Below are 21,368 nucleotides of genomic sequence, written 5' to 3' on the forward strand. Positions count from 1 at the left end.
GTTATGCCAATTCTTTAAGTTATGCCAAAGGTTATGCCAAAGGTTAGAATCATTGTTTAAACTGTGCAAATGTGTTCGTTTCTTTTGTTTATTTTCAAAGAAATGATAAAAATCAACTTTTAAGCAGTTGGCACAGAAGACGTGGTTAGTCTTTAAGCACCAAAAAAGGCTGTATGATATAGGATTAAACCCAATCCAGTACATGTTTTGTTTAAATTTGTTGCGTTTAAAAAGATGAATACCAAAATTAATTTCGGTTTATTCGGCCGAATATAAAAATAGCTGTTTCGGTGCATCACTAGTATATATTGTCACCAACAATATCTTTGCATATTTCTTGGTTCTTGGGATTTTTAGCTATTGTGTGTTCGACGCTATTGAAATTTTTTGTCTCATATATAGCGTTTGGATATTCCTCTTTCGCAGAGGGGAAATTATTTTACATTTTTTTAATCTCTTTACCGCCTCCAACGTCTGCTAATATGTTTTTTATGACCGCTTCTGGTTGCGGTGACCTCAAACTATGTATGCATGGCAGTAACGTGATGCACTCGTTGTGTGAACACTACCGGTTGCTTTAACGTTTTTAATAAAGGCACTACTGGTTTTAAGCAGGTCCTACGAGCCTTGAGGAAGATAAACGTTACACTCTATCCCATCAACAGTTTTGCAAAAGGATCTTATCGTGCAAAAAAATACTTTTGCGATGGTGGATGTTTATCACATTTCTTGTCTCCTAATTGCTGGAAACGTTCAACATTAGATGATAGAGATTCTTTTGTGTTTTTGTGGTATGGGTTTCTGATTGTGACGATAAAACTGATTTGTGCCATTACTCGAAAAACGCATATATCAGGTAAGTTTGTATGCTGGTGTTAATCGTCTACGCATTACGTATTCAGCATATAAACTTACCTGATATATTGCAAATATACGAGTCTGAAACCACATAATCGAAGCCCTAACAAAGTGACGAGTATTATGTTTAGCAAAGAAACATTCAACATTGCATCGATATCACTCAGTAAAGCAATGCTAGGTCGACACAGTTTTCAATATTTTTAAATTTGGCCTGCGATTCACGTTGTGTGAAATGTGCAACCGTTTTGATATGCACGATGTTTGTCACAACGTTATTACCCCAAGCAATACGACCTGCATTCATACCAAAGAGGAGGTCCTATGACGACATGTCGACATATTTTTTCATTTTTTTTAAGAAAAAATGCAACATTTTCAGAGTTGATAAACGAGTAAAAAAGCTTCCATGCACTCCAAGACAAGACTTTTAACCTCTTCCGGCTCAGTGTATGCTACAGTATTCATTAATTGTGGTTAATTGGCTCCCAATTTCCTGAATAGTTCCCACTGGTGAAAAAATCCTTTTATGCTTCAAAAAAACTGTTCATGGGTGCCTATAAACTCTTGTGGATTTTGTTATATAAATGACTAAAATAAAACAATATTTGGTCCCGCCCATACGTCGTAGGGATTGTTTATTCGTCACCGCATACTATGACATATCAAATGAAACTTGTTAGTAGGTAATCCACAAATAAAACGTCAACTTTAATATGAAAATTGTTAGCTCTCTTTTGTTAGTTCCACATTTGTTATGTCTTTTTTTAATATTCACTTGGGACAAAACACGAATGATTGAATGAATTCGGCATATTTTTTTCCAATTGTTATGCATTCTTTGTACGTAGTCAGGCAACTTTAATCTTATTCTGGGCCATAATGAAATAAAACTGATGATTGGTTTCTTGTGTATAAGCTGCAGACAGATGGCCACTGTTTCGACCTAAAAGGTCATTGCTTATCATATGATTGGTTTCTTGTTTCAACATAACGCGTTTTGGTATTTGCCCGCAGAGGAAATTGTCGCTTTGGTGATTGATTAAGGACTGTTAAGTCACCTAAAATTGGGCATTTACTTGACCCTGTGTTACTCTGCCCAGGAGAAATTTTTTGGATGGTGTAAAAGTTAAAACTGCAGACACTATGTACTTGGATTGTTAAAGCAAGGGACTGCATAGTATTTTGTTATTTTTTTTGAAACAAATTTTATTTGTTGCCAAGAAAATCCTCATCCCCTTGTTGATGAACTGCCTATTTGTGGTGGGGATGAATATAATTGGAACATGAATTTAACTGAGTTGCTGTCAGCCACGTGCTAACGGCGGGAAATCGTGTTGTAATATAATTTTGAGGTTTTAGCCAGTCTGTTGACCAATTTGGAAGTGTTTTCATACTCCCGTCGCACAAATATTTTGCGGCATTTATTATGTTAGTGACTATTGCATAGAATATTGAAGATGGCACCTGCGCAAATTAATGTCTTTGTAGACTGGAGAGTTACTAGAAATGCTCCTGAAAAACATTTCATCAACATCAATCATAGCAACCAATCACAACACAGTATCATAATCCCAGGCATCTCCAATGTTTTTATTTATTCTATTTCATGGGACAACATGTTTTTTACTTCGTATCGTAAACGTAAATAACAGGGGATGTAGCTCAGTGGTAGAGCGCACGCTTTGCATGTGTGAGGCCCCGGGTTCAATCCCCGGCATCTCCAATGTTTTTATATTATTTCATTTGATGGGACAATATGTTTTATACTTGGTATCGTAAACGTAAATGACAAGGGATATAGCTCAGTGGTAGAGCGCACGCTTCGCATGTGTGAATCCCCGGCATCTCCAATGTTTTTGTATTACTTCATTCGATGGGAAAATATGTTTTTTAATTGGTATCGCAAACATAAATAACAGGGGATGTAGCTCAGTGGTAGAGCGCACGCTTTGCATGTGTGAGGCCCAGGGTTCAATCCCCGGCATCTCCAATGTTTTTATATTATTCTATTCCGTGGGACAATATGTTTTTTACTTGGTATCGTAAACGTAAATAACAGGGGTTGTAGCTCAGTGGTAGAGCGCACGCTTCGCATGTGTGAGGCCCCGGGTTCAATCCCCGGCATCTCCAATGTTTTTGTATTATTCTATTCCATGGGACAATATGTTTTATACTTGCTATCGTAAACGTAAATAGCAGGGGATGTAGCTCAGTGGTAGAGCGCACGCTTTGCATGTGTGAGGCCCCGGGTTCAATCCCCGGCATCTCCAATGTTTTTATATTATTTCATTCGATGGGAAAATATGTTTTTTACTTGCTATCGTAAACGTAAATAACAGGGGATGTAGCTCAGTGGTAGAGCGCACGCTTTGCATGTGTGAGGCCCCGGGTTCAATCCCCGGTATCTCCAATGTTTATATATTATTCTATTCCATGGGACAATAGGTTTTTTACTTCGTATCGTAAACGTAAATAACAGGGGATGTAGCTCAGTGGTAGAGCGCACGCTTCGCATGTGTGAGGCCCCGGGTTCAATCCCCGGCATCTCCAATGTTTTTGTATTATTCTATTCCATGGGACAATATGTTTTATACTTGCTATCGTAAACGTAAATAACAGGGGATGTAGCTCAGTGGTAGAGCGCACGCTTTGCATGTGTGAGGCCCCGGGTTCAATCCCCGGCATCTCCAATGTTTTTGTATTATTCTATTCCATGGGACAATATGTTTTATACTTGCTATCGTAAACGTAAATAACAGGGGATGTAGCTCAGTGGTAGAGCGCACGCTTTGCATGTGTGAGGCCCCGGGTTCAATCCCCGGTATCTCCAATGTTTTTATATTATTCTATTCCGTGGGACAATTTGTTTTTTACTTGGTATCGTAAACGTAAATAACAGGGGATGTAGCTCAGTGGTAGAGCGCACGCTTTGCATGTGTGAGGGTTCAATCCCCGACATCTCCAATGTTTTTATATTATTTCATTCGATGGGACAATATGTTTTTTACTTGGTATCGTCAACATAAATAACAGGGGATGTAGCTCAGTGGTAGAGCGGTAGCTTTGCATGTGTGAGGCCCAGGGTTCAATCCCCGGCATCTCCAATGTTTTTATATTATTCTATTCCGTGGGACAATATGTTTTTTACTTGGTATCGTAAACGTAAATAACAGGGGATGTAGCTCAGTGGTAGAGCGCACGCTTCGCATGTGTGAGGCCCCGGGTTCAATCCCCGGCATCTCCAATCTTTTTATATTATTTCATTCGATGGGACAATATGTTTTATACTTGCTATCGTAAACGTAAATAACAGGGGATGTAGCTCAGTGGTAGAGCGCACGCTTCGCATGTGTGAGGCCCCGGGTTCAATCCCCGGCATCTCCAATCTTTTTATATTATTCTATTCCATGGGACAATAGGTTTTTTACTTCGTATCGTAAACATAAATAACAGGGGTTGTAGCTCAGTGGTAGAGCGCACGCTTTGCATGTGTGAGGCCCCGGGTTCAATCCCCGGCATCTCCAATCTTTTTATATTATTTCATTCGATGGGACAATATGTTTTTTTCTTGGTATCGTAAACGAAAATAACAGGGGATGTAGCTCAGTGGTAGAGCGCACGCTTTGCATGTGTGAGGCCCCGGGTTCAATCACCGGCATCTCCAATGTTTTTATATTATTTCATTCGATGGGACAATATGTTTTTTACTTGGTATCGTAAACGTAAATAACAGGGGATGTAGCTCAGTGGTAGAGCGGTAGCTTTGCATGTGTGAGGCCCAGGGTTCAATCGCCGGCATCTCCAATGTTTTTATATTATTCTAGTCCGTGGGACAATTTTTTTTTACTTGGTATCGTAAACGTAGATAACAGGGGATGTAGCTCAGTGGTAGAGCGCACGCTTTGCATGTGTGAGGCCACGGGCACAATCCCCGGCATCTCCAATGTTTTTGTATTGTTTCATTCGATGGGACAATATGTTTTATACTTGCTATTGCAAACGTAAATAACAGGGGATGTAGCTCAGTGGTAGAGCGCACGCTTTGCATGTGTGAGGCCCCGGGTTCAATCACCGGCATCTCCAATGTTTTTATATTATTTCATTCGATGGGACAATATGTTTTTTACTTGGTATCGTAAACGTAAATAACAGGGGATGTAGCTCAGTGGTAGAGCGGTAGCTTTGCATGTGTGAGGCCCAGGGTTCAATCGCCGGCATCTCCAATGTTTTTATATTATTCTATTCCGTGGGACAATTTTTTTTTACTTGGTATCGTAAACGCAGATAACAGGGGATGTAGCTCAGTGGTAGAGCGCACGCTTTGCATGTGTGAGGCCACGGGCACAATCCCCGGCATCTCCAATGTTTTTGTATTGTTTCATTCGATGGGACAATATGTTTTATACTTGCTATCGCAAACGTAAATAACAGGGGATGTAGCTCAGTGGTAGAGCGCACGCTTTGCATGTGTGAGGCCCAGGGTTCAATCCCCGGCATCTCCAATGTTTTTATATTATTTCATTCGATGGGAAAATATGTTTTTTACTTGGTATCGTAAACGTAAATAACAGGGGATGTAGCTCAGTGGTAGGGCGCACGCTTTGCATGTGTGAGGCCCCGGGATCAATCCCCGGCATCTCCAATGTTTTTTTCCATTCTATTCCATGGGACAATAGGTTTTTTACTTCGTATCGTAAACATAAATAACAGGGGATGTAGCTCAGTGGTGGAGCGCACGCTTTGCATGTGTGAGGCCCCGGGTTCAATCCCCGGTATCTCCAATGTTTTATATTATTTCATTCGATGGGACAATATGTTTTTTACTTGCTATCGTAAACGTAAATAACAGGGGATGTAGCTCAGTGGTAGAGCGGTAGCTTTGCATGTGTGAGGCCCCGGGTTCAATCCCCGGCATCTCCAATGTTTTTATATTATTTCATTCGATGGGAAAATATGTTTTTTACTTGCTATCGTAAACGTAAATAACAGGGGATGTAGCTCAGTGGTAGAGCGCACGTTTTGCATGTGTGAGGCCCCGGGTTCAATCCCCGGTATCTCCAATGTTTATATATTATTCTATTCCATGGGACAATAGGTTTTTTACTTCGTATCGTAAACGTAAATAACAGGGGATGTAGCTCAGTGGTAGAGCGCACGCTTCGCATGTGTGAGGCCCCGGGTTCAATCCCCGGCATCTCCAATGTTTTTGTATTATTCTATTCCATGGGACAATATGTTTTATACTTGCTATCGTAAACGTAAATAACAGGGGATGTAGCTCAGTGGTAGAGCGCACGCTTTGCATGTGTGAGGCCCCGGGTTCAATCCCCGGCATCTCCAATGTTTTTGTATTATTCTATTCCATGGGACAATATGTTTTATACTTGCTATCGTAAACGTAAATAACAGGGGATGTAGCTCAGTGGTAGAGCGCACGCTTTGCATGTGTGAGGCCCCGGGTTCAATCCCCGGTATCTCCAATGTTTTTATATTATTCTATTCCGTGGGACAATTTGTTTTTTACTTGGTATCGTAAACGTAAATAACAGGGGATGTAGCTCAGTGGTAGAGCGCACGCTTTGCATGTGTGAGGCCCCGGGTTCAATCCCCGGCATCTCCAATGTTTTTATATTATTTCATTCGATGGGACAATATGTTTTTTACTTGGTATCGTCAACATAAATAACAGGGGATGTAGCTCAGTGGTAGAGCGGTAGCTTTGCATGTGTGAGGCCCAGGGTTCAATCCCCGGCACCTCCAATGTTTTTATATTATTCTATTCCGTGGGACAATATGTTTTTTACTTGGTATCGTAAACGTAAATAACAGGGGATGTAGCTCAGTGGTAGAGCGCACGTTTCGCATGTGTGAGGCCCCGGGTTCAATCCCCGGCATCTCCAATCTTTTTATATTATTTCATTCGATGGGACAATATGTTTTATACTTGCTATCGTAAACGTAAATAACAGGGGATGTAGCTCAGTGGTAGAGCGCACGCTTCGCATGTGTGAGGCCCCGGGTTCAATCCCCGGCATCACCAATCTTTTTATATTATTTCATTCGATGGGACAATATGTTTTATACTTGCTATCGTAAACGTAAATAACAGGGGATGTAGCTCAGTGGTAGAGCGCACGCTTTGCATGTGTGAGGCCCCGGGTTCAATCCCCGGCATCTCCAATGTTTTTATATTATTTCATTCGATGGGACAATATGTTTTTTACTTGGTATCGTCAACATAAATAACAGGGGATGTAGCTCAGTGGTAGAGCGGTAGCTTTGCATGTGTGAGGCCCAGGGTTCAATCCCCGGCACCTCCAATGTTTTTATATTATTCTATTCCGTGGGACAATATGTTTTTTACTTGGTATCGTAAACGTAAATAACAGGGGATGTAGCTCAGTGGTAGAGCGCACGTTTCGCATGTGTGAGGCCCCGGGTTCAATCCCCGGCATCTCCAATCTTTTTATATTATTTCATTCGATGGGACAATATGTTTTATACTTGCTATCGTAAACGTAAATAACAGGGGATGTAGCTCAGTGGTAGAGCGCACGTTTCGCATGTGTGAGGCCCCGGGTTCAATCCCCGGCATCTCCAATCTTTTTATATTATTTCATTCGATGGGAAAATATGTTTTTTACTTGGTATCGTAAACGTAAATAACAGGGGATGTAGCTCAGTGGTAGGGCGCACGCTTTGCATGTGTGAGGCCCCGGGATCAATCCCCGGCATCTCCAATGTTTTTTTCCATTCTATTCCATGGGACAATAGGTTTTTTACTTCGTATCGTAAACATAAATAACAGGGGATGTAGCTCAGTGGTGGAGCGCACGCTTTGCATGTGTGAGGCCCCGGGTTCAATCCCCGGTATCTCCAATGTTTTATATTATTTCATTCGATGGGACAATATGTTTTTTACTTGGTATCGTAAACGTAAATAACAGGGGATGTAGCTCAGTGGTAGAGCGGTAGCTTTGCATGTGTGAGGCCCCGGGTTCAATCCCCGGCATCTCCAATGTTTTTATATTATTTCATTCGATGGGAAAATATGTTTTTTACTTGCTATCGTAAACGTAAATAACAGGGGATGTAGCTCAGTGGTAGAGCGCACGCTTTGCATGTGTGAGGCCCCGGGTTCAATCCCCGGTATCTCCAATGTTTATATATTATTCTATTCCATGGGACAATAGGTTTTTTACTTCGTATCGTAAACGTAAATAACAGGGGATGTAGCTCAGTGGTAGAGCGCACGCTTCGCATGTGTGAGGCCCCGGGTTCAATCCCCGGCATCTCCAATGTTTTTGTATTATTCTATTCCATGGGACAATATGTTTTATACTTGCTATCGTAAACGTAAATAACAGGGGATGTAGCTCAGTGGTAGAGCGCACGCTTTGCATGTGTGAGGCCCCGGGTTCAATCCCCGGCATCTCCAATGTTTTTGTATTATTCTATTCCATGGGACAATATGTTTTATACTTGCTATCGTAAACGTAAATAACAGGGGATGTAGCTCAGTGGTAGAGCGCACGCTTTGCATGTGTGAGGCCCCGGGTTCAATCCCCGGTATCTCCAATGTTTTTATATTATTCTATTCCGTGGGACAATTTGTTTTTTACTTGGTATCGTAAACGTAAATAACAGGGGATGTAGCTCAGTGGTAGAGCGCACGCTTTGCATGTGTGAGGCCCCGGGTTCAATCCCCGGCATCTCCAATGTTTTTATATTATTTCATTCGATGGGACAATATTTTTTTTACTTGGTATCGTCAACATAAATAACAGGGGATGTAGCTCAGTGGTAGAGCGGTAGCTTTGCATGTGTGAGGCCCAGGGTTCAATCCCCGGCACCTCCAATGTTTTTATATTATTCTATTCCGTGGGACAATATGTTTTTTACTTGGTATCGTAAACGTAAATAACAGGGGATGTAGCTCAGTGGTAGAGCGCACGTTTCGCATGTGTGAGGCCCCGGGTTCAATCCCCGGCATCTCCAATCTTTTTATATTATTTCATTCGATGGGACAATATGTTTTATACTTGCTATCGTAAACGTAAATAACAGGGGATGTAGCTCAGTGGTAGAGCGCACGCTTCGCATGTGTGAGGCCCCGGGTTCAATCCCCGGCATCTCCAATCTTTTTATATTATTCTATTCCATGGGACAATAGGTTTTTTACTTCGTATCGTAAACATAAATAACAGGGGTTGTAGCTCAGTGGTAGAGCGCACGCTTTGCATGTGTGAGGCCCCGGGTTCAATCCCCGGCATCTCCAATCTTTTTATATTATTTCATTCGATGGGACAATATGTTTTTTTCTTGGTATCGTAAACGAAAATAACAGGGGATGTAGCTCAGTGGTAGAGCGCACGCTTTGCATGTGTGAGGCCCCGGGTTCAATCACCGGCATCTCCAATGTTTTTATATTATTTCATTCGATGGGACAATATGTTTTTTACTTGGTATCGTAAACGTAAATAACAGGGGATGTAGCTCAGTGGTAGAGCGGTAGCTTTGCATGTGTGAGGCCCAGGGTTCAATCGCCGGCATCTCCAATGTTTTTATATTATTCTATTCCGTGGGACAATTTTTTTTTACTTGGTATCGTAAACGCAGATAACAGGGGATGTAGCTCAGTGGTAGAGCGCACGCTTTGCATGTGTGAGGCCACGGGCACAATCCCCGGCATCTCCAATGTTTTTGTATTGTTTCATTCGATGGGACAATATGTTTTATACTTGCTATCGCAAACGTAAATAACAGGGGATGTAGCTCAGTGGTAGAGCGCACGCTTTGCATGTGTGAGGCCCAGGGTTCAATCCCCGGCATCTCCAATGTTTTTATATTATTTCATTCGATGGGAAAATATGTTTTTTACTTGGTATCGTAAACGTAAATAACAGGGGATGTAGCTCAGTGGTAGGGCGCACGCTTTGCATGTGTGAGGCCCCGGGATCAATCCCCGGCATCTCCAATGTTTTTTTCCATTCTATTCCATGGGACAATAGGTTTTTTACTTCGTATCGTAAACATAAATAACAGGGGATGTAGCTCAGTGGTGGAGCGCACGCTTTGCATGTGTGAGGCCCCGGGTTCAATCCCCGGTATCTCCAATGTTTTATATTATTTCATTCGATGGGACAATATGTTTTTTACTTGGTATCGTAAACGTAAATAACAGGGGATGTAGCTCAGTGGTAGAGCGGTAGCTTTGCATGTGTGAGGCCCCGGGTTCAATCCCCGGCATCTCCAATGTTTTTATATTATTTCATTCGATGGGAAAATATGTTTTTTACTTGCTATCGTAAACGTAAATAACAGGGGATGTAGCTCAGTGGTAGAGCGCACGCTTTGCATGTGTGAGGCCCCGGGTTCAATCCCCGGTATCTCCAATGTTTATATATTATTCTATTCCATGGGACAATAGGTTTTTTACTTCGTATCGTAAACGTAAATAACAGGGGATGTAGCTCAGTGGTAGAGCGCACGCTTCGCATGTGTGAGGCCCCGGGTTCAATCCCCGGCATCTCCAATGTTTTTGTATTATTCTATTCCATGGGACAATATGTTTTATACTTGCTATCGTAAACGTAAATAACAGGGGATGTAGCTCAGTGGTAGAGCGCACGCTTTGCATGTGTGAGGCCCCGGGTTCAATCCCCGGCATCTCCAATGTTTTTGTATTATTCTATTCCATGGGACAATATGTTTTATACTTGCTATCGTAAACGTAAATAACAGGGGATGTAGCTCAGTGGTAGAGCGCACGCTTTGCATGTGTGAGGCCCCGGGTTCAATCCCCGGTATCTCCAATGTTTTTATATTATTCTATTCCGTGGGACAATTTGTTTTTTACTTGGTATCGTAAACGTAAATAACAGGGGATGTAGCTCAGTGGTAGAGCGCACGCTTTGCATGTGTGAGGCCCCGGGTTCAATCCCCGGCATCTCCAATGTTTTTATATTATTTCATTCGATGGGACAATATGTTTTTTACTTGGTATCGTCAACATAAATAACAGGGGATGTAGCTCAGTGGTAGAGCGGTAGCTTTGCATGTGTGAGGCCCAGGGTTCAATCCCCGGCATCTCCAATGTTTTTATATTATTCTATTCCGTGGGACAATATGTTTTTTACTTGGTATCGTAAACGTAAATAACAGGGGATGTAGCTCAGTGGTAGAGCGCACGTTTCGCATGTGTGAGGCCCCGGGTTCAATCCCCGGCATCTCCAATCTTTTTATATTATTTCATTCGATGGGACAATATGTTTTATACTTGCTATCGTAAACGTAAATAACAGGGGATGTAGCTCAGTGGTAGAGCGCACGCTTCGCATGTGTGAGGCCCCGGGTTCAATCCCCGGCATCTCCAATCTTTTTATATTATTCTATTCCATGGGACAATAGGTTTTTTACTTCGTATCGTAAACATAAATAACAGGGGTTGTAGCTCAGTGGTAGAGCGCACGCTTTGCATGTGTGAGGCCCCGGGTTCAATCCCCGGCATCTCCAATCTTTTTATATTATTTCATTCGATGGGACAATATGTTTTTTTCTTGGTATCGTAAACGAAAATAACAGGGGATGTAGCTCAGTGGTAGAGCGCACGCTTTGCATGTGTGAGGCCCCGGGTTCAATCACCGGCATCTCCAATGTTTTTATATTATTTCATTCGATGGGACAATATGTTTTTTACTTGGTATCGTAAACGTAAATAACAGGGGATGTAGCTCAGTGGTAGAGCGGTAGCTTTGCATGTGTGAGGCCCAGGGTTCAATCGCCGGCATCTCCAATGTTTTTATATTATTCTATTCCGTGGGACAATTTTTTTTTACTTGGTATCGTAAACGCAGATAACAGGGGATGTAGCTCAGTGGTAGAGCGCACGCTTTGCATGTGTGAGGCCACGGGTTCAATCCCCGGCATCTCCAATGTTTTTGTATTATTTCATTCGATGGGACAATATGTTTTATACTTGCTATCGTAAACGTAAATAACAGGGGATGTAGCTCAGTGGTGGAGCGCACGCTTTGCATGTGTGAGGCCCCGGGTTCAATCCCCGGTATCTCCAATGTTTTTATATTATTCTATTCCATGGGACAATAGGTTTTTTACTTCGTATGGTAAACATAAATAACAGGGGATGTAACTCAGTGGTAGAGCGCACGCTTTGCATGTGTGAGGCCCCGGGTTCAATCCCCGGCATCTCCAATGTTTTTATATTATTTCATTCGATGGGACAATATGTTTTTTACTTGGTATCGTCAACATAAATAACAGGGGATGTAGCTCAGTGGTAGAGCGGTAGCTTTGCATGTGTGAGGCCCAGGGTTCAATCCCCGGCATCTCCAATGTTTTTATATTATTCTATTCCGTGGGACAATTTGTTTTTTACTTGGTATCGTAAACGTAAATAACAGGGGATGTAGCTCAGTGGTAGAGCGCACGCTTCGCATGTGTGAGGCCCCGGGTTCAATCCCCGGCATCTCCAATCTTTTTATATTATTTCATTCGATGGGACAATATGTTTTATACTTGCTATCGTAAACGTAAATAACAGGGGATGTAGCTCAGTGGTAGAGCGCACGCTTCGCATGTGTGAGGCCCCGGGTTCAATCCCCGGCATCTCCAATCTTTTTATATTATTCTATTCCATGGGACAATAGGTTTTTTACTTCGTATCGTAAACATAAATAACAGGGGTTGTAGCTCAGTGGTAGAGCGCACGCTTTGCATGTGTGAGGCCCCGGGTTCAATCCCCGGCATCTCCAATCTTTTTATATTATTTCATTCGATGGGACAATATGTTTTTTTCTTGGTATCGTAAACGAAAATAACAGGGGATGTAGCTCAGTGGTAGAGCGCACGCTTTGCATGTGTGAGGCCCCGGGTTCAATCACCGGCATCTCCAATGTTTTTATATTATTTCATTCGATGGGACAATATGTTTTTTACTTGGTATCGTAAACGTAAATAACAGGGGATGTAGCTCAGTGGTAGAGCGGTAGCTTTGCATGTGTGAGGCCCAGGGTTCAATCGCCGGCATCTCCAATGTTTTTATATTATTCTATTCCGTGGGACAATTTTTTTTTACTTGGTATCGTAAACGTAGATAACAGGGGATGTAGCTCAGTGGTAGAGCGCACGCTTTGCATGTGTGAGGCCACGGGCACAATCCCCGGCATCTCCAATGTTTTTGTATTGTTTCATTCGATGGGACAATATGTTTTATACTTGCTATCGCAAACGTAAATAACAGGGGATGTAGCTCAGTGGTAGAGCGCACGCTTTGCATGTGTGAGGCCCCGGGTTCAATCACCGGCATCTCCAATGTTTTTATATTATTTCATTCGATGGGACAATATGTTTTTTACTTGGTATCGTAAACGTAAATAACAGGGGATGTAGCTCAGTGGTAGAGCGGTAGCTTTGCATGTGTGAGGCCCAGGGCTCAATAGCCGGCATCTCCAATGTTTTTATATTATTCTATTCCGTGGGACAATTTTTTTTTACTTGGTATCGTAAACGCAGATAACAGGGGATGTAGCTCAGTGGTAGAGCGCACGCTTTGCATGTGTGAGGCCACGGGCACAATCCCCGGCATCTCCAATGTTTTTGTATTGTTTCATTCGATGGGACAATATGTTTTATACTTGCTATCGCAAACGTAAATAACAGGGGATGTAGCTCAGTGGTGGAGCGCACGCTTTGCATGTGTGAGGCCCCTGGTTCAATCCCCGGTATCTCCAATGTTTTTATATTATTCTATTCCATGGGACAATAGGTTTTTTACTTCGTATGGTAAACATAAATAACAGGGGATGTAACTCAGTGGTAGAGCGCACGCTTTGCATGTGTGAGGCCCCGGGTTCAATCCCCGGCATCTCCAATGTTTTTATATTATTTCATTCGATGGGACAATATGTTTTTTACTTGGTATCGTCAACATAAATAACAGGGGATGTAGCTCAGTGGTAGAGCGGTAGCTTTGCATGTGTGAGGCCCAGGGTTCAATCCCCGGCATCTCCAATGTTTTTATATTATTCTATTCCGTGGGACAATTTGTTTTTTACTTGGTATCGTAAACGTAAATAACAGGGGATGTAGCTCAGTGGTAGAGCGCACGCTTCGCATGTGTGAGGCCCCGGGTTCAATCCCCGGCATCTCCAATCTTATTATATTATTTCATTCGATGGGACAATATGTTTTATACTTGCTATCGTAAACGTAAATAACAGGGGATGTAGCTCAGTGGTAGAGCGCACGCTTCGCATGTGTGAGGCCCCGGGTTCAATCCCCGGCATCTCCAATCTTTTTATATTATTCTATTCCATGGGACAATAGGTTTTTTACTTGGTATCGTAAACATAAATAACAGGGGTTGTAGCTCAGTGGTAGAGCGCACGCTTTGCATGTGTGAGGCCCCGGGTTCAATCCCCGGCATCTCCAATCTTTTTATATTATTTCATTCGATGGGACAATATGTTTTTTTCTTGGTATCGTAAACGAAAATAACAGGGGATGTAGCTCAGTGGTAGAGCGCACGCTTTGCATGTGTGAGGCCCCGGGTTCAATCACCGGCATCTCCAATGTTTTTATATTATTTCATTCGATGGGACAATATGTTTTTTACTTGGTATCGTAAACGTAAATAACAGGGGATGTAGCTCAGTGGTAGAGCGGTAGCTTTGCATGTGTGAGGCCCAGGGTTCAATCGCCGGCATCTCCAATGTTTTTATATTATTCTATTCCGTGGGACAATTTTTTTTTACTTGGTATCGTAAACGTAGATAACAGGGGATGTAGCTCAGTGGTAGAGCGCACGCTTTGCATGTGTGAGGCCACGGGCACAATCCCCGGCATCTCCAATGTTTTTGTATTGTTTCATTCGATGGGACAATATGTTTTATACTTGCTATCGCAAACGTAAATAACAGGGGATGTAGCTCAGTGGTAGAGCGCACGCTTTGCATGTGTGAGGCCCCGGGTTCAATCACCGGCATCTCCAATGTTTTTATATTATTTCATTCGATGGGACAATATGTTTTTTACTTGGTATCGTAAACGTAAATAACAGGGGATGTAGCTCAGTGGTAGAGCGGTAGCTTTGCATGTGTGAGGCCCAGGGCTCAATAGCCGGCATCTCCAATGTTTTTATATTATTCTATTCCGTGGGACAATTTTTTTTTACTTGGTATCGTAAACGCAGATAACAGGGGATGTAGCTCAGTGGTAGAGCGCACGCTTTGCATGTGTGAGGCCACGGGCACAATCCCCGGCATCTCCAATGTTTTTGTATTGTTTCATTCGATGGGACAATATGTTTTATACTTGCTATCGCAAACGTAAATAACAGGGGATGTAGCTCAGTGGTAGAGCGCACGCTTTGCATGTGTGAGGCCCCGGGTTCAATCCCCGGCATCTCCAATGTTTTTATATTGTTTCATTCGATGGGACAATATGTTTTTTACTTGGTATCGTAAACGTAAATAACAGGGGATGTAGCTCAGTGGTAGAGCGCACGATTTGCATGTGTGAGGCCCAGGGTTCAATCCCCGGCATCTCCAATGTTTTTATATTATTTCATTCGATGGGAAAATATGTTTTTTACTTGGTATCGTAAACGTAAATAACAGGGGATGTAGCTCAGTGGTAGGGCGCACGCTTTTGCATGTGTGAGGCCCCGGGATCAATCCCCGGCATCTCCAATGTTTTTTTCTATTCCATGGGACAATAGGTTTTTTACTTCGTATCGTAAACATAAATAACAGGGGATGTAGCTCAGAGGTGGAGCGCACGCTTTGCATGTGTGAGGCCCCGGGTTCAATCCCCGGTATCTCCAATGTTTTATGTTATTTCATTCGATGGGACAATATGTTTTTTACTTGGTATCGTAAACGTAAATAACAGGGGATGTAGCTCAGTGGTAGAGCGCACGCTTCGCATGTGTGAGGCCCCGGGTTCAATCCCCGGCATCTCCAATGTTTTTGTATTATTCTATTCCATGGGACAATATGTTTTATACTTGCTATCGTAAACGTAAATAACAGGGGATGTAGCTCAGTGGTAGAGCGCACGCTTTGCATGTGTGAGGCTCCGGATTCAATCCCCGGCATCTCCAATGTTTTTATATTATTCTATTCCATGGGACAATAGGTTTTTTACTTCGTATCGTAAATATAAATAACAGGGGATGTAGCTCAGTGGTAGAGCGCACGCTTTGCATGTGTGAGGCCCCGGGTTCAATCCCCGGCATCTCCAATGTTTTTGTATTATTTCATTCGATGGGACAATATGTTTTTTACTTGGTATCGTAAACGCAAATAACAGGGGATGTAGCTCAGTGGTAGAGCGGTAGCTTTGCATGTGTGAGGCCCAGGGTTCAATCGCCGGCGTCTCCAATGTTTTTATATTATTCTATTCCGTGGGACAATTTGTTTTTTACTTGGTATCGTAAACGTAGATAACAGGGGATGTAGCTCAGTGGTAGAGCGCACGCTTCGCATGTGTGAGGCCCCGGGTTCAATCCCCGGCATCTACAATGTTTTTGCATTATTCTATTCCATGGGACATTATGTTTTATACTTGCTATCGTAAACGTAAATAACAGGGAATGTAGCTTAGTGGTAGAGCGCACGCTTTGCATGTGTGAGGCCCCGGGTTCAATCCCCGGCATCTCCAATGTTTTTGTATTATTCTATTCCATGGGACAATATGTTTTATACTTGCTATCGTAAACGTAAATAACAGGGGATGTAGCTCAGTGGTAGAGCGCACGCTTTGCATGTGTGAGGCCCCGGGTTCAATCCCCGGTATCTCCAATGTTTTTATATTATTCTATTCCGTGGGACAATTTGTTTTTTACTTGGTATCGTAAACGTAAATAACAGGGGATGTAGCTCAGTGGTAGAGCGCACGCTTTGCATGTGTGAGGGTTCAATCCCCGACATCTCCAATGTTTTTATATTATTTCATTCGATGGGACAATATGTTTTTTACTTGGTATCGTCAACATAAATAACAGGGGATGTAGCTCAGTGGTAGAGCGGTAGCTTTGCATGTGTGAGGCCCAGGGTTCAATCCCCGGCATCTCCAATGTTTTTATATTATTCTATTCCGTGGGACAATATGTTTTTTACTTGGTATCGTAAACGTAAATAACAGGGGATGTAGCTCAGTGGTAGAGCGCACGCTTCGCATGTGTGAGGCCCCGGGTTCAATCCCCGGCATCTCCAATCTTTTTATATTATTTCATTCGATGGGACAATATGTTTTATACTTGCTATCGTAAACGTAAATAACAGGGGATGTAGCTCAGTGGTAGAGCGCACGCTTCGCATGTGTGAGGCCCCGGGTTCAATCCCCGGCATCTCCAATCTTTTTATATTATTCTATTCCATGGGACAATAGGTTTTTTACTTCGTATCGTAAACATAAATAACAGGGGTTGTAGCTCAGTGGTAGAGCGCACGCTTTGCATGTGTGAGGCCCCGGGTTCAATCCCCGGCATCTCCAATCTTTTTATATTATTTCATTCGATGGGACAATATGTTTTTTTCTTGGTATCGTAAACGAAAATAACAGGGGATGTAGCTCAGTGGTAGAGCGCACGCTTTGCATGTGTGAGGCCCCGGGTTCAATCACCGGCATCTCCAATGTTTTTATATTATTTCATTCGATGGGACAATATGTTTTTTACTTGGTATCGTAAACGTAAATAACAGGGGATGTAGCTCAGTGGTAGAGCGGTAGCTTTGCATGTGTGAGGCCCCGGGTTCAATCACCGGCATCTCCAATGTTTTTATATTATTTCATTCGATGGGACAATATGTTTTTTACTTGGTATCGTAAACGTAAATAACAGGGGATGTAGCTCAGTGGTAGAGCGGTAGCTTTGCATGTGTGAGGCCCCGGGTTCAATCACCGGCATCTCCAATGTTTTTATATTATTTCATTCGATGGGACAATATGTTTTTTACTTGGTATCGTAAACGTAAATAACAGGGGATGTAGCTCAGTCGTAGAGCGCACGCTTTGCATGTGTGAGGCCCAGGGTTCAATCGCCGGCATCTCCAATGTTTTTATATTATTCTATTCCGTGGGACAATTTTTTTTTACTTGGTATCGTAAACGTAGATAACAGGGGATGTAGCTCAGTGGTAGAGCGCACGCTTTGCATGTGTGAGGCCACGGGCACAATCCCCGGCATCTCCAATGTTTTTGTATTGTTTCATTCGATGGGACAATATGTTTTATACTTGCTATTGCAAACGTAAATAACAGGGGATGTAGCTCAGTGGTAGAGCGCACGCTTTGCATGTGTGAGGCCCCGGGTTCAATCACCGGCATCTCCAATGTTTTTATATTATTTCATTCGATGGGACAATATGTTTTTTACTTGGTATCGTAAACGTAAATAACAGGGGATGTAGCTCAGTGGTAGAGCGGTAGCTTTGCATGTGTGAGGCCCAGGGTTCAATCGCCGGCATCTCCAATGTTTTTATATTATTCTATTCCGTGGGACAATTTTTTTTTACTTGGTATCGTAAACGCAGATAACAGGGGATGTAGCTCAGTGGTAGAGCGCACGCTTTGCATGTGTGAGGCCACGGGCACAATCCCCGGCATCTCCAATGTTTTTGTATTGTTTCATTCGATGGGACAATATGTTTTATACTTGCTATCGCAAACGTAAATAACAGGGGATGTAGCTCAGTGGTAGAGCGCACGCTTTGCATGTGTGAGGCCCAGGGTTCAATCCCCGGCATCTCCAATGTTTTTATATTATTTCATTCGATGGGAAAATATGTTTTTTACTTGGTATCGTAAACGTAAATAACAGGGGATGTAGCTCAGTGGTAGGGCGCACGCTTTGCATGTGTGAGGCCCCGGGATCAATCCCCGGCATCTCCAATGTTTTTTTCCATTCTATTCCATGGGACAATAGGTTTTTTACTTCGTATCGTAAACATAAATAACAGGGGATGTAGCTCAGTGGTGGAGCGCACGCTTTGCATGTGTGAGGCCCCGGGTTCAATCCCCGGTATCTCCAATGTTTTATATTATTTCATTCGATGGGACAATATGTTTTTTACTTGGTATCGTAAACGTAAATAACAGGGGATGTAGCTCAGTGGTAGAGCGGTAGCTTTGCATGTGTGAGGCCCCGGGTTCAATCCCCGGCATCTCCAATGTTTTTATATTATTTCATTCGATGGGAAAATATGTTTTTTACTTGCTATCGTAAACGTAAATAACAGGGGATGTAGCTCAGTGGTAGAGCGCACGTTTTGCATGTGTGAGGCCCCGGGTTCAATCCCCGGTATCTCCAATGTTTATATATTATTCTATTCCATGGGACAATAGGTTTTTTACTTCGTATCGTAAACGTAAATAACAGGGGATGTAGCTCAGTGGTAGAGCGCACGCTTCGCATGTGTGAGGCCCCGGGTTCAATCCCCGGCATCTCCAATGTTTTTGTATTATTCTATTCCATGGGACAATATGTTTTATACTTGCTATCGTAAACGTAAATAACAGGGGATGTAGCTCAGTGGTAGAGCGCACGCTTTGCATGTGTGAGGCCCCGGGTTCAATCCCCGGCATCTCCAATGTTTTTGTATTATTCTATTCCATGGGACAATATGTTTTATACTTGCTATCGTAAACGTAAATAACAGGGGATGTAGCTCAGTGGTAGAGCGCACGCTTTGCATGTGTGAGGCCCCGGGTTCAATCCCCGGTATCTCCAATGTTTTTATATTATTCTATTCCGTGGGACAATTTGTTTTTTACTTGGTATCGTAAACGTAAATAACAGGGGATGTAGCTCAGTGGTAGAGCGCACGCTTTGCATGTGTGAGGCCCCGGGTTCAATCCCCGGCATCTCCAATGTTTTTATATTATTTCATTCGATGGGACAATATGTTTTTTACTTGGTATCGTCAACATAAATAACAGGGGATGTAGCTCAGTGGTAGAGCGGTAGATTTGCATGTGTGAGGCCCAGGGTTCAATCCCCGGCATCTCCAATGTTTTTATATTATTCTATTCCGTGGGACAATATGTTTTTTACTTGGTATCGTAAACGTAAATAACAGGGGATGTAGCTCAGTGGTAGAGCGCACGTTTCGCATGTGTGAGGCCCCGGGTTCAATCCCCGGCATCTCCAATCTTTTTATATTATTTCATTCGATGGGACAATATGTTTTATACTTGCTATCGTAAACGTAAATAACAGGGGATGTAGCTCAGTGGTAGAGCGCACGCTTCGCATGTGTGAGGCCCCGGGTTCAATCCCCGGCATCTCCAATCTTTTTATATTATTCTATTCCATGGGACAATAGGTTTTTTACTTCGTATCGTAAACATAAATAACAGGGGTTGTAGCTCAGTGGTAGAGCGCACGCTTTGCATGTGTGAGGCCCCGGGTTCAATCCCCGGCATCTCCAATCTTTTTATATTATTTCATTCGATGGGACAATATGTTTTTTTCTTGGTATCGTAAACGAAAATAACAGGGGATGTAGCTCAGTGGTAGAGCGCACGCTTTGCATGTGTGAGGCCCCGGGTTCAATCACCGGCATCTCCAATGTTTTTATATTATTTCATTCGATGGGACAATAGGTTTTTTACTTGGTATCGTAAACGTAAATAACAGGGGATGTAGCTCAGTGGTAGAGCGGTAGCTTTGCATGTGTGAGGCCCAGGGTTCAATCGCCGGCATCTCCAATGTTTTTATATTATTCTATTCCGTGGGACAATTTTTTTTTACTTGGTATCGTAAACGTAGATAACAGGGGATGTAGCTCAGTGGTAGAGCGCACGCTTTGCATGTGTGAGGCCACGGGCACAATCCCCGGCATCTCCAATGTTTTTGCATTGTTTCATTCGATGGGACAATATGTTTTATACTTGCTATTGCAAACGTAAATAACAGGGGATGTAGCTCAGTGGTAGAGCGCACGCTTTGCATGTGTGAGGCCCCGGGTTCAATCACCGGCATCTCCAATGTTTTTATATTATTTCATTCGATGGGACAATATGTTTTTTACTTGGTATCGTAAACGTAAATAACAGGGGATGTAGCTCAGTGGTAGAGCGGTAGCTTTGCATGTGTGAGGCCCAGGGTTCAATCGCCGGCATCTCCAATGTTTTTGTATTATTCTATTCCGTGGGACAATTTTTTTTTACTTGGTATCGTAAACGCAGATAACAGGGGATGTAGCTCAGTGGTAGAGCGCACGCTTTGCATGTGTGAGGCCACGGGTTCAATCCCCGGCATCTCCAATGTTTTTGTATTATTTCATTCGATGGGACAATATGTTTTATACTTGCTATCGTAAATGTAAATAACAGGGGATGTAGCTCAGTGGTGGAGCGCACGCTTTGCATGTGTGAGGCCCCGGGTTCAATCCCCGGTATCTCCAATGTTTTTATATTATTCTATTCCATGGGACAATAGGTTTTTTACTTCGTATGGTAAACATAAATAAAAGGGGATG

At 42.7% G+C, this 21,368-nt stretch overlaps 65 non-coding genes across 65 annotated transcripts; all 65 read left to right on the forward strand.

Annotated features, from left to right (window-relative positions):
- Positions 1-2,512: 2,512 nt before the first annotated feature.
- Trnaa-ugc (transfer RNA alanine (anticodon UGC)) lies at positions 2,513-2,584 on the forward strand. Its single transcript has one exon. It is a non-coding gene; the product is annotated as a tRNA-Ala (tRNA).
- A 195-nt stretch (positions 2,585-2,779) lies between these two features.
- Trnaa-ugc (transfer RNA alanine (anticodon UGC)) lies at positions 2,780-2,851 on the forward strand. Its single transcript has one exon. It is a non-coding gene; the product is annotated as a tRNA-Ala (tRNA).
- Positions 2,852-2,919: 68 nt separating this feature from the next.
- On the forward strand, positions 2,920-2,991 carry Trnaa-cgc (transfer RNA alanine (anticodon CGC)). Its single transcript has one exon. It is a non-coding gene; the product is annotated as a tRNA-Ala (tRNA).
- Positions 2,992-3,059: 68 nt separating this feature from the next.
- Positions 3,060-3,131, forward strand: Trnaa-ugc (transfer RNA alanine (anticodon UGC)). The gene has a single exon. It is a non-coding gene; the product is annotated as a tRNA-Ala (tRNA).
- A 68-nt stretch (positions 3,132-3,199) lies between these two features.
- Trnaa-ugc (transfer RNA alanine (anticodon UGC)) lies at positions 3,200-3,271 on the forward strand. Its single transcript has one exon. It is a non-coding gene; the product is annotated as a tRNA-Ala (tRNA).
- Positions 3,272-3,339: 68 nt separating this feature from the next.
- Trnaa-cgc (transfer RNA alanine (anticodon CGC)) lies at positions 3,340-3,411 on the forward strand. Its single transcript has one exon. It is a non-coding gene; the product is annotated as a tRNA-Ala (tRNA).
- Positions 3,412-3,479: 68 nt separating this feature from the next.
- Positions 3,480-3,551, forward strand: Trnaa-ugc (transfer RNA alanine (anticodon UGC)). The gene has a single exon. It is a non-coding gene; the product is annotated as a tRNA-Ala (tRNA).
- A 68-nt stretch (positions 3,552-3,619) lies between these two features.
- Trnaa-ugc (transfer RNA alanine (anticodon UGC)) lies at positions 3,620-3,691 on the forward strand. Its single transcript has one exon. It is a non-coding gene; the product is annotated as a tRNA-Ala (tRNA).
- Positions 3,692-4,033: 342 nt separating this feature from the next.
- Trnaa-cgc (transfer RNA alanine (anticodon CGC)) lies at positions 4,034-4,105 on the forward strand. The gene has a single exon. It is a non-coding gene; the product is annotated as a tRNA-Ala (tRNA).
- A 68-nt stretch (positions 4,106-4,173) lies between these two features.
- Trnaa-cgc (transfer RNA alanine (anticodon CGC)) lies at positions 4,174-4,245 on the forward strand. The gene has a single exon. It is a non-coding gene; the product is annotated as a tRNA-Ala (tRNA).
- A 68-nt stretch (positions 4,246-4,313) lies between these two features.
- On the forward strand, positions 4,314-4,385 carry Trnaa-ugc (transfer RNA alanine (anticodon UGC)). Its single transcript has one exon. It is a non-coding gene; the product is annotated as a tRNA-Ala (tRNA).
- Positions 4,386-5,291: 906 nt separating this feature from the next.
- On the forward strand, positions 5,292-5,363 carry Trnaa-ugc (transfer RNA alanine (anticodon UGC)). Its single transcript has one exon. It is a non-coding gene; the product is annotated as a tRNA-Ala (tRNA).
- A 486-nt stretch (positions 5,364-5,849) lies between these two features.
- Positions 5,850-5,921, forward strand: Trnaa-ugc (transfer RNA alanine (anticodon UGC)). Its single transcript has one exon. It is a non-coding gene; the product is annotated as a tRNA-Ala (tRNA).
- Positions 5,922-5,989: 68 nt separating this feature from the next.
- On the forward strand, positions 5,990-6,061 carry Trnaa-cgc (transfer RNA alanine (anticodon CGC)). The gene has a single exon. It is a non-coding gene; the product is annotated as a tRNA-Ala (tRNA).
- Positions 6,062-6,129: 68 nt separating this feature from the next.
- On the forward strand, positions 6,130-6,201 carry Trnaa-ugc (transfer RNA alanine (anticodon UGC)). Its single transcript has one exon. It is a non-coding gene; the product is annotated as a tRNA-Ala (tRNA).
- A 68-nt stretch (positions 6,202-6,269) lies between these two features.
- On the forward strand, positions 6,270-6,341 carry Trnaa-ugc (transfer RNA alanine (anticodon UGC)). Its single transcript has one exon. It is a non-coding gene; the product is annotated as a tRNA-Ala (tRNA).
- Positions 6,342-6,409: 68 nt separating this feature from the next.
- Positions 6,410-6,481, forward strand: Trnaa-ugc (transfer RNA alanine (anticodon UGC)). The gene has a single exon. It is a non-coding gene; the product is annotated as a tRNA-Ala (tRNA).
- A 208-nt stretch (positions 6,482-6,689) lies between these two features.
- Trnaa-cgc (transfer RNA alanine (anticodon CGC)) lies at positions 6,690-6,761 on the forward strand. Its single transcript has one exon. It is a non-coding gene; the product is annotated as a tRNA-Ala (tRNA).
- A 68-nt stretch (positions 6,762-6,829) lies between these two features.
- Trnaa-cgc (transfer RNA alanine (anticodon CGC)) lies at positions 6,830-6,901 on the forward strand. Its single transcript has one exon. It is a non-coding gene; the product is annotated as a tRNA-Ala (tRNA).
- A 68-nt stretch (positions 6,902-6,969) lies between these two features.
- Positions 6,970-7,041, forward strand: Trnaa-ugc (transfer RNA alanine (anticodon UGC)). Its single transcript has one exon. It is a non-coding gene; the product is annotated as a tRNA-Ala (tRNA).
- A 208-nt stretch (positions 7,042-7,249) lies between these two features.
- Positions 7,250-7,321, forward strand: Trnaa-cgc (transfer RNA alanine (anticodon CGC)). Its single transcript has one exon. It is a non-coding gene; the product is annotated as a tRNA-Ala (tRNA).
- Positions 7,322-7,389: 68 nt separating this feature from the next.
- Positions 7,390-7,461, forward strand: Trnaa-cgc (transfer RNA alanine (anticodon CGC)). Its single transcript has one exon. It is a non-coding gene; the product is annotated as a tRNA-Ala (tRNA).
- Positions 7,462-7,947: 486 nt separating this feature from the next.
- Positions 7,948-8,019, forward strand: Trnaa-ugc (transfer RNA alanine (anticodon UGC)). The gene has a single exon. It is a non-coding gene; the product is annotated as a tRNA-Ala (tRNA).
- Positions 8,020-8,087: 68 nt separating this feature from the next.
- Trnaa-cgc (transfer RNA alanine (anticodon CGC)) lies at positions 8,088-8,159 on the forward strand. Its single transcript has one exon. It is a non-coding gene; the product is annotated as a tRNA-Ala (tRNA).
- A 68-nt stretch (positions 8,160-8,227) lies between these two features.
- Positions 8,228-8,299, forward strand: Trnaa-ugc (transfer RNA alanine (anticodon UGC)). Its single transcript has one exon. It is a non-coding gene; the product is annotated as a tRNA-Ala (tRNA).
- Positions 8,300-8,367: 68 nt separating this feature from the next.
- Trnaa-ugc (transfer RNA alanine (anticodon UGC)) lies at positions 8,368-8,439 on the forward strand. Its single transcript has one exon. It is a non-coding gene; the product is annotated as a tRNA-Ala (tRNA).
- A 68-nt stretch (positions 8,440-8,507) lies between these two features.
- Positions 8,508-8,579, forward strand: Trnaa-ugc (transfer RNA alanine (anticodon UGC)). The gene has a single exon. It is a non-coding gene; the product is annotated as a tRNA-Ala (tRNA).
- A 208-nt stretch (positions 8,580-8,787) lies between these two features.
- Positions 8,788-8,859, forward strand: Trnaa-cgc (transfer RNA alanine (anticodon CGC)). The gene has a single exon. It is a non-coding gene; the product is annotated as a tRNA-Ala (tRNA).
- A 68-nt stretch (positions 8,860-8,927) lies between these two features.
- Trnaa-cgc (transfer RNA alanine (anticodon CGC)) lies at positions 8,928-8,999 on the forward strand. The gene has a single exon. It is a non-coding gene; the product is annotated as a tRNA-Ala (tRNA).
- Positions 9,000-9,067: 68 nt separating this feature from the next.
- On the forward strand, positions 9,068-9,139 carry Trnaa-ugc (transfer RNA alanine (anticodon UGC)). The gene has a single exon. It is a non-coding gene; the product is annotated as a tRNA-Ala (tRNA).
- A 487-nt stretch (positions 9,140-9,626) lies between these two features.
- Positions 9,627-9,698, forward strand: Trnaa-ugc (transfer RNA alanine (anticodon UGC)). The gene has a single exon. It is a non-coding gene; the product is annotated as a tRNA-Ala (tRNA).
- Positions 9,699-10,184: 486 nt separating this feature from the next.
- On the forward strand, positions 10,185-10,256 carry Trnaa-ugc (transfer RNA alanine (anticodon UGC)). Its single transcript has one exon. It is a non-coding gene; the product is annotated as a tRNA-Ala (tRNA).
- A 68-nt stretch (positions 10,257-10,324) lies between these two features.
- Positions 10,325-10,396, forward strand: Trnaa-cgc (transfer RNA alanine (anticodon CGC)). Its single transcript has one exon. It is a non-coding gene; the product is annotated as a tRNA-Ala (tRNA).
- Positions 10,397-10,464: 68 nt separating this feature from the next.
- Positions 10,465-10,536, forward strand: Trnaa-ugc (transfer RNA alanine (anticodon UGC)). Its single transcript has one exon. It is a non-coding gene; the product is annotated as a tRNA-Ala (tRNA).
- A 68-nt stretch (positions 10,537-10,604) lies between these two features.
- Positions 10,605-10,676, forward strand: Trnaa-ugc (transfer RNA alanine (anticodon UGC)). The gene has a single exon. It is a non-coding gene; the product is annotated as a tRNA-Ala (tRNA).
- Positions 10,677-10,744: 68 nt separating this feature from the next.
- Positions 10,745-10,816, forward strand: Trnaa-ugc (transfer RNA alanine (anticodon UGC)). The gene has a single exon. It is a non-coding gene; the product is annotated as a tRNA-Ala (tRNA).
- Positions 10,817-11,024: 208 nt separating this feature from the next.
- Trnaa-cgc (transfer RNA alanine (anticodon CGC)) lies at positions 11,025-11,096 on the forward strand. The gene has a single exon. It is a non-coding gene; the product is annotated as a tRNA-Ala (tRNA).
- A 68-nt stretch (positions 11,097-11,164) lies between these two features.
- Trnaa-cgc (transfer RNA alanine (anticodon CGC)) lies at positions 11,165-11,236 on the forward strand. The gene has a single exon. It is a non-coding gene; the product is annotated as a tRNA-Ala (tRNA).
- A 68-nt stretch (positions 11,237-11,304) lies between these two features.
- Positions 11,305-11,376, forward strand: Trnaa-ugc (transfer RNA alanine (anticodon UGC)). The gene has a single exon. It is a non-coding gene; the product is annotated as a tRNA-Ala (tRNA).
- Positions 11,377-11,723: 347 nt separating this feature from the next.
- Trnaa-ugc (transfer RNA alanine (anticodon UGC)) lies at positions 11,724-11,795 on the forward strand. The gene has a single exon. It is a non-coding gene; the product is annotated as a tRNA-Ala (tRNA).
- Positions 11,796-12,283: 488 nt separating this feature from the next.
- On the forward strand, positions 12,284-12,355 carry Trnaa-cgc (transfer RNA alanine (anticodon CGC)). The gene has a single exon. It is a non-coding gene; the product is annotated as a tRNA-Ala (tRNA).
- A 68-nt stretch (positions 12,356-12,423) lies between these two features.
- Trnaa-cgc (transfer RNA alanine (anticodon CGC)) lies at positions 12,424-12,495 on the forward strand. The gene has a single exon. It is a non-coding gene; the product is annotated as a tRNA-Ala (tRNA).
- A 68-nt stretch (positions 12,496-12,563) lies between these two features.
- Positions 12,564-12,635, forward strand: Trnaa-ugc (transfer RNA alanine (anticodon UGC)). The gene has a single exon. It is a non-coding gene; the product is annotated as a tRNA-Ala (tRNA).
- Positions 12,636-13,961: 1,326 nt separating this feature from the next.
- Trnaa-cgc (transfer RNA alanine (anticodon CGC)) lies at positions 13,962-14,033 on the forward strand. Its single transcript has one exon. It is a non-coding gene; the product is annotated as a tRNA-Ala (tRNA).
- A 68-nt stretch (positions 14,034-14,101) lies between these two features.
- Trnaa-cgc (transfer RNA alanine (anticodon CGC)) lies at positions 14,102-14,173 on the forward strand. The gene has a single exon. It is a non-coding gene; the product is annotated as a tRNA-Ala (tRNA).
- Positions 14,174-14,241: 68 nt separating this feature from the next.
- On the forward strand, positions 14,242-14,313 carry Trnaa-ugc (transfer RNA alanine (anticodon UGC)). Its single transcript has one exon. It is a non-coding gene; the product is annotated as a tRNA-Ala (tRNA).
- A 906-nt stretch (positions 14,314-15,219) lies between these two features.
- Trnaa-ugc (transfer RNA alanine (anticodon UGC)) lies at positions 15,220-15,291 on the forward strand. The gene has a single exon. It is a non-coding gene; the product is annotated as a tRNA-Ala (tRNA).
- A 482-nt stretch (positions 15,292-15,773) lies between these two features.
- Trnaa-cgc (transfer RNA alanine (anticodon CGC)) lies at positions 15,774-15,845 on the forward strand. Its single transcript has one exon. It is a non-coding gene; the product is annotated as a tRNA-Ala (tRNA).
- Positions 15,846-16,053: 208 nt separating this feature from the next.
- On the forward strand, positions 16,054-16,125 carry Trnaa-ugc (transfer RNA alanine (anticodon UGC)). The gene has a single exon. It is a non-coding gene; the product is annotated as a tRNA-Ala (tRNA).
- Positions 16,126-16,333: 208 nt separating this feature from the next.
- On the forward strand, positions 16,334-16,405 carry Trnaa-cgc (transfer RNA alanine (anticodon CGC)). The gene has a single exon. It is a non-coding gene; the product is annotated as a tRNA-Ala (tRNA).
- Positions 16,406-16,473: 68 nt separating this feature from the next.
- Positions 16,474-16,545, forward strand: Trnaa-ugc (transfer RNA alanine (anticodon UGC)). Its single transcript has one exon. It is a non-coding gene; the product is annotated as a tRNA-Ala (tRNA).
- A 68-nt stretch (positions 16,546-16,613) lies between these two features.
- On the forward strand, positions 16,614-16,685 carry Trnaa-ugc (transfer RNA alanine (anticodon UGC)). Its single transcript has one exon. It is a non-coding gene; the product is annotated as a tRNA-Ala (tRNA).
- Positions 16,686-17,027: 342 nt separating this feature from the next.
- Trnaa-cgc (transfer RNA alanine (anticodon CGC)) lies at positions 17,028-17,099 on the forward strand. Its single transcript has one exon. It is a non-coding gene; the product is annotated as a tRNA-Ala (tRNA).
- Positions 17,100-17,167: 68 nt separating this feature from the next.
- On the forward strand, positions 17,168-17,239 carry Trnaa-cgc (transfer RNA alanine (anticodon CGC)). The gene has a single exon. It is a non-coding gene; the product is annotated as a tRNA-Ala (tRNA).
- A 68-nt stretch (positions 17,240-17,307) lies between these two features.
- Positions 17,308-17,379, forward strand: Trnaa-ugc (transfer RNA alanine (anticodon UGC)). Its single transcript has one exon. It is a non-coding gene; the product is annotated as a tRNA-Ala (tRNA).
- A 1,186-nt stretch (positions 17,380-18,565) lies between these two features.
- On the forward strand, positions 18,566-18,637 carry Trnaa-ugc (transfer RNA alanine (anticodon UGC)). The gene has a single exon. It is a non-coding gene; the product is annotated as a tRNA-Ala (tRNA).
- Positions 18,638-19,123: 486 nt separating this feature from the next.
- On the forward strand, positions 19,124-19,195 carry Trnaa-ugc (transfer RNA alanine (anticodon UGC)). The gene has a single exon. It is a non-coding gene; the product is annotated as a tRNA-Ala (tRNA).
- Positions 19,196-19,263: 68 nt separating this feature from the next.
- On the forward strand, positions 19,264-19,335 carry Trnaa-cgc (transfer RNA alanine (anticodon CGC)). The gene has a single exon. It is a non-coding gene; the product is annotated as a tRNA-Ala (tRNA).
- A 68-nt stretch (positions 19,336-19,403) lies between these two features.
- On the forward strand, positions 19,404-19,475 carry Trnaa-ugc (transfer RNA alanine (anticodon UGC)). Its single transcript has one exon. It is a non-coding gene; the product is annotated as a tRNA-Ala (tRNA).
- Positions 19,476-19,543: 68 nt separating this feature from the next.
- On the forward strand, positions 19,544-19,615 carry Trnaa-ugc (transfer RNA alanine (anticodon UGC)). The gene has a single exon. It is a non-coding gene; the product is annotated as a tRNA-Ala (tRNA).
- A 68-nt stretch (positions 19,616-19,683) lies between these two features.
- On the forward strand, positions 19,684-19,755 carry Trnaa-ugc (transfer RNA alanine (anticodon UGC)). The gene has a single exon. It is a non-coding gene; the product is annotated as a tRNA-Ala (tRNA).
- Positions 19,756-19,963: 208 nt separating this feature from the next.
- Trnaa-cgc (transfer RNA alanine (anticodon CGC)) lies at positions 19,964-20,035 on the forward strand. Its single transcript has one exon. It is a non-coding gene; the product is annotated as a tRNA-Ala (tRNA).
- A 68-nt stretch (positions 20,036-20,103) lies between these two features.
- On the forward strand, positions 20,104-20,175 carry Trnaa-cgc (transfer RNA alanine (anticodon CGC)). The gene has a single exon. It is a non-coding gene; the product is annotated as a tRNA-Ala (tRNA).
- Positions 20,176-20,243: 68 nt separating this feature from the next.
- On the forward strand, positions 20,244-20,315 carry Trnaa-ugc (transfer RNA alanine (anticodon UGC)). Its single transcript has one exon. It is a non-coding gene; the product is annotated as a tRNA-Ala (tRNA).
- A 766-nt stretch (positions 20,316-21,081) lies between these two features.
- Trnaa-ugc (transfer RNA alanine (anticodon UGC)) lies at positions 21,082-21,153 on the forward strand. Its single transcript has one exon. It is a non-coding gene; the product is annotated as a tRNA-Ala (tRNA).
- The last annotated feature ends 215 nt before the right edge of the window (positions 21,154-21,368 follow it).

The sequence above is a fragment of the Ascidia mentula genome, chromosome 2 (genome assembly GCF_947561715.1).
Source record: "Ascidia mentula chromosome 2, kaAscMent1.1, whole genome shotgun sequence".
In the NCBI taxonomy this organism is placed as follows: Eukaryota; Metazoa; Chordata; class Ascidiacea; order Phlebobranchia; family Ascidiidae; genus Ascidia; species Ascidia mentula.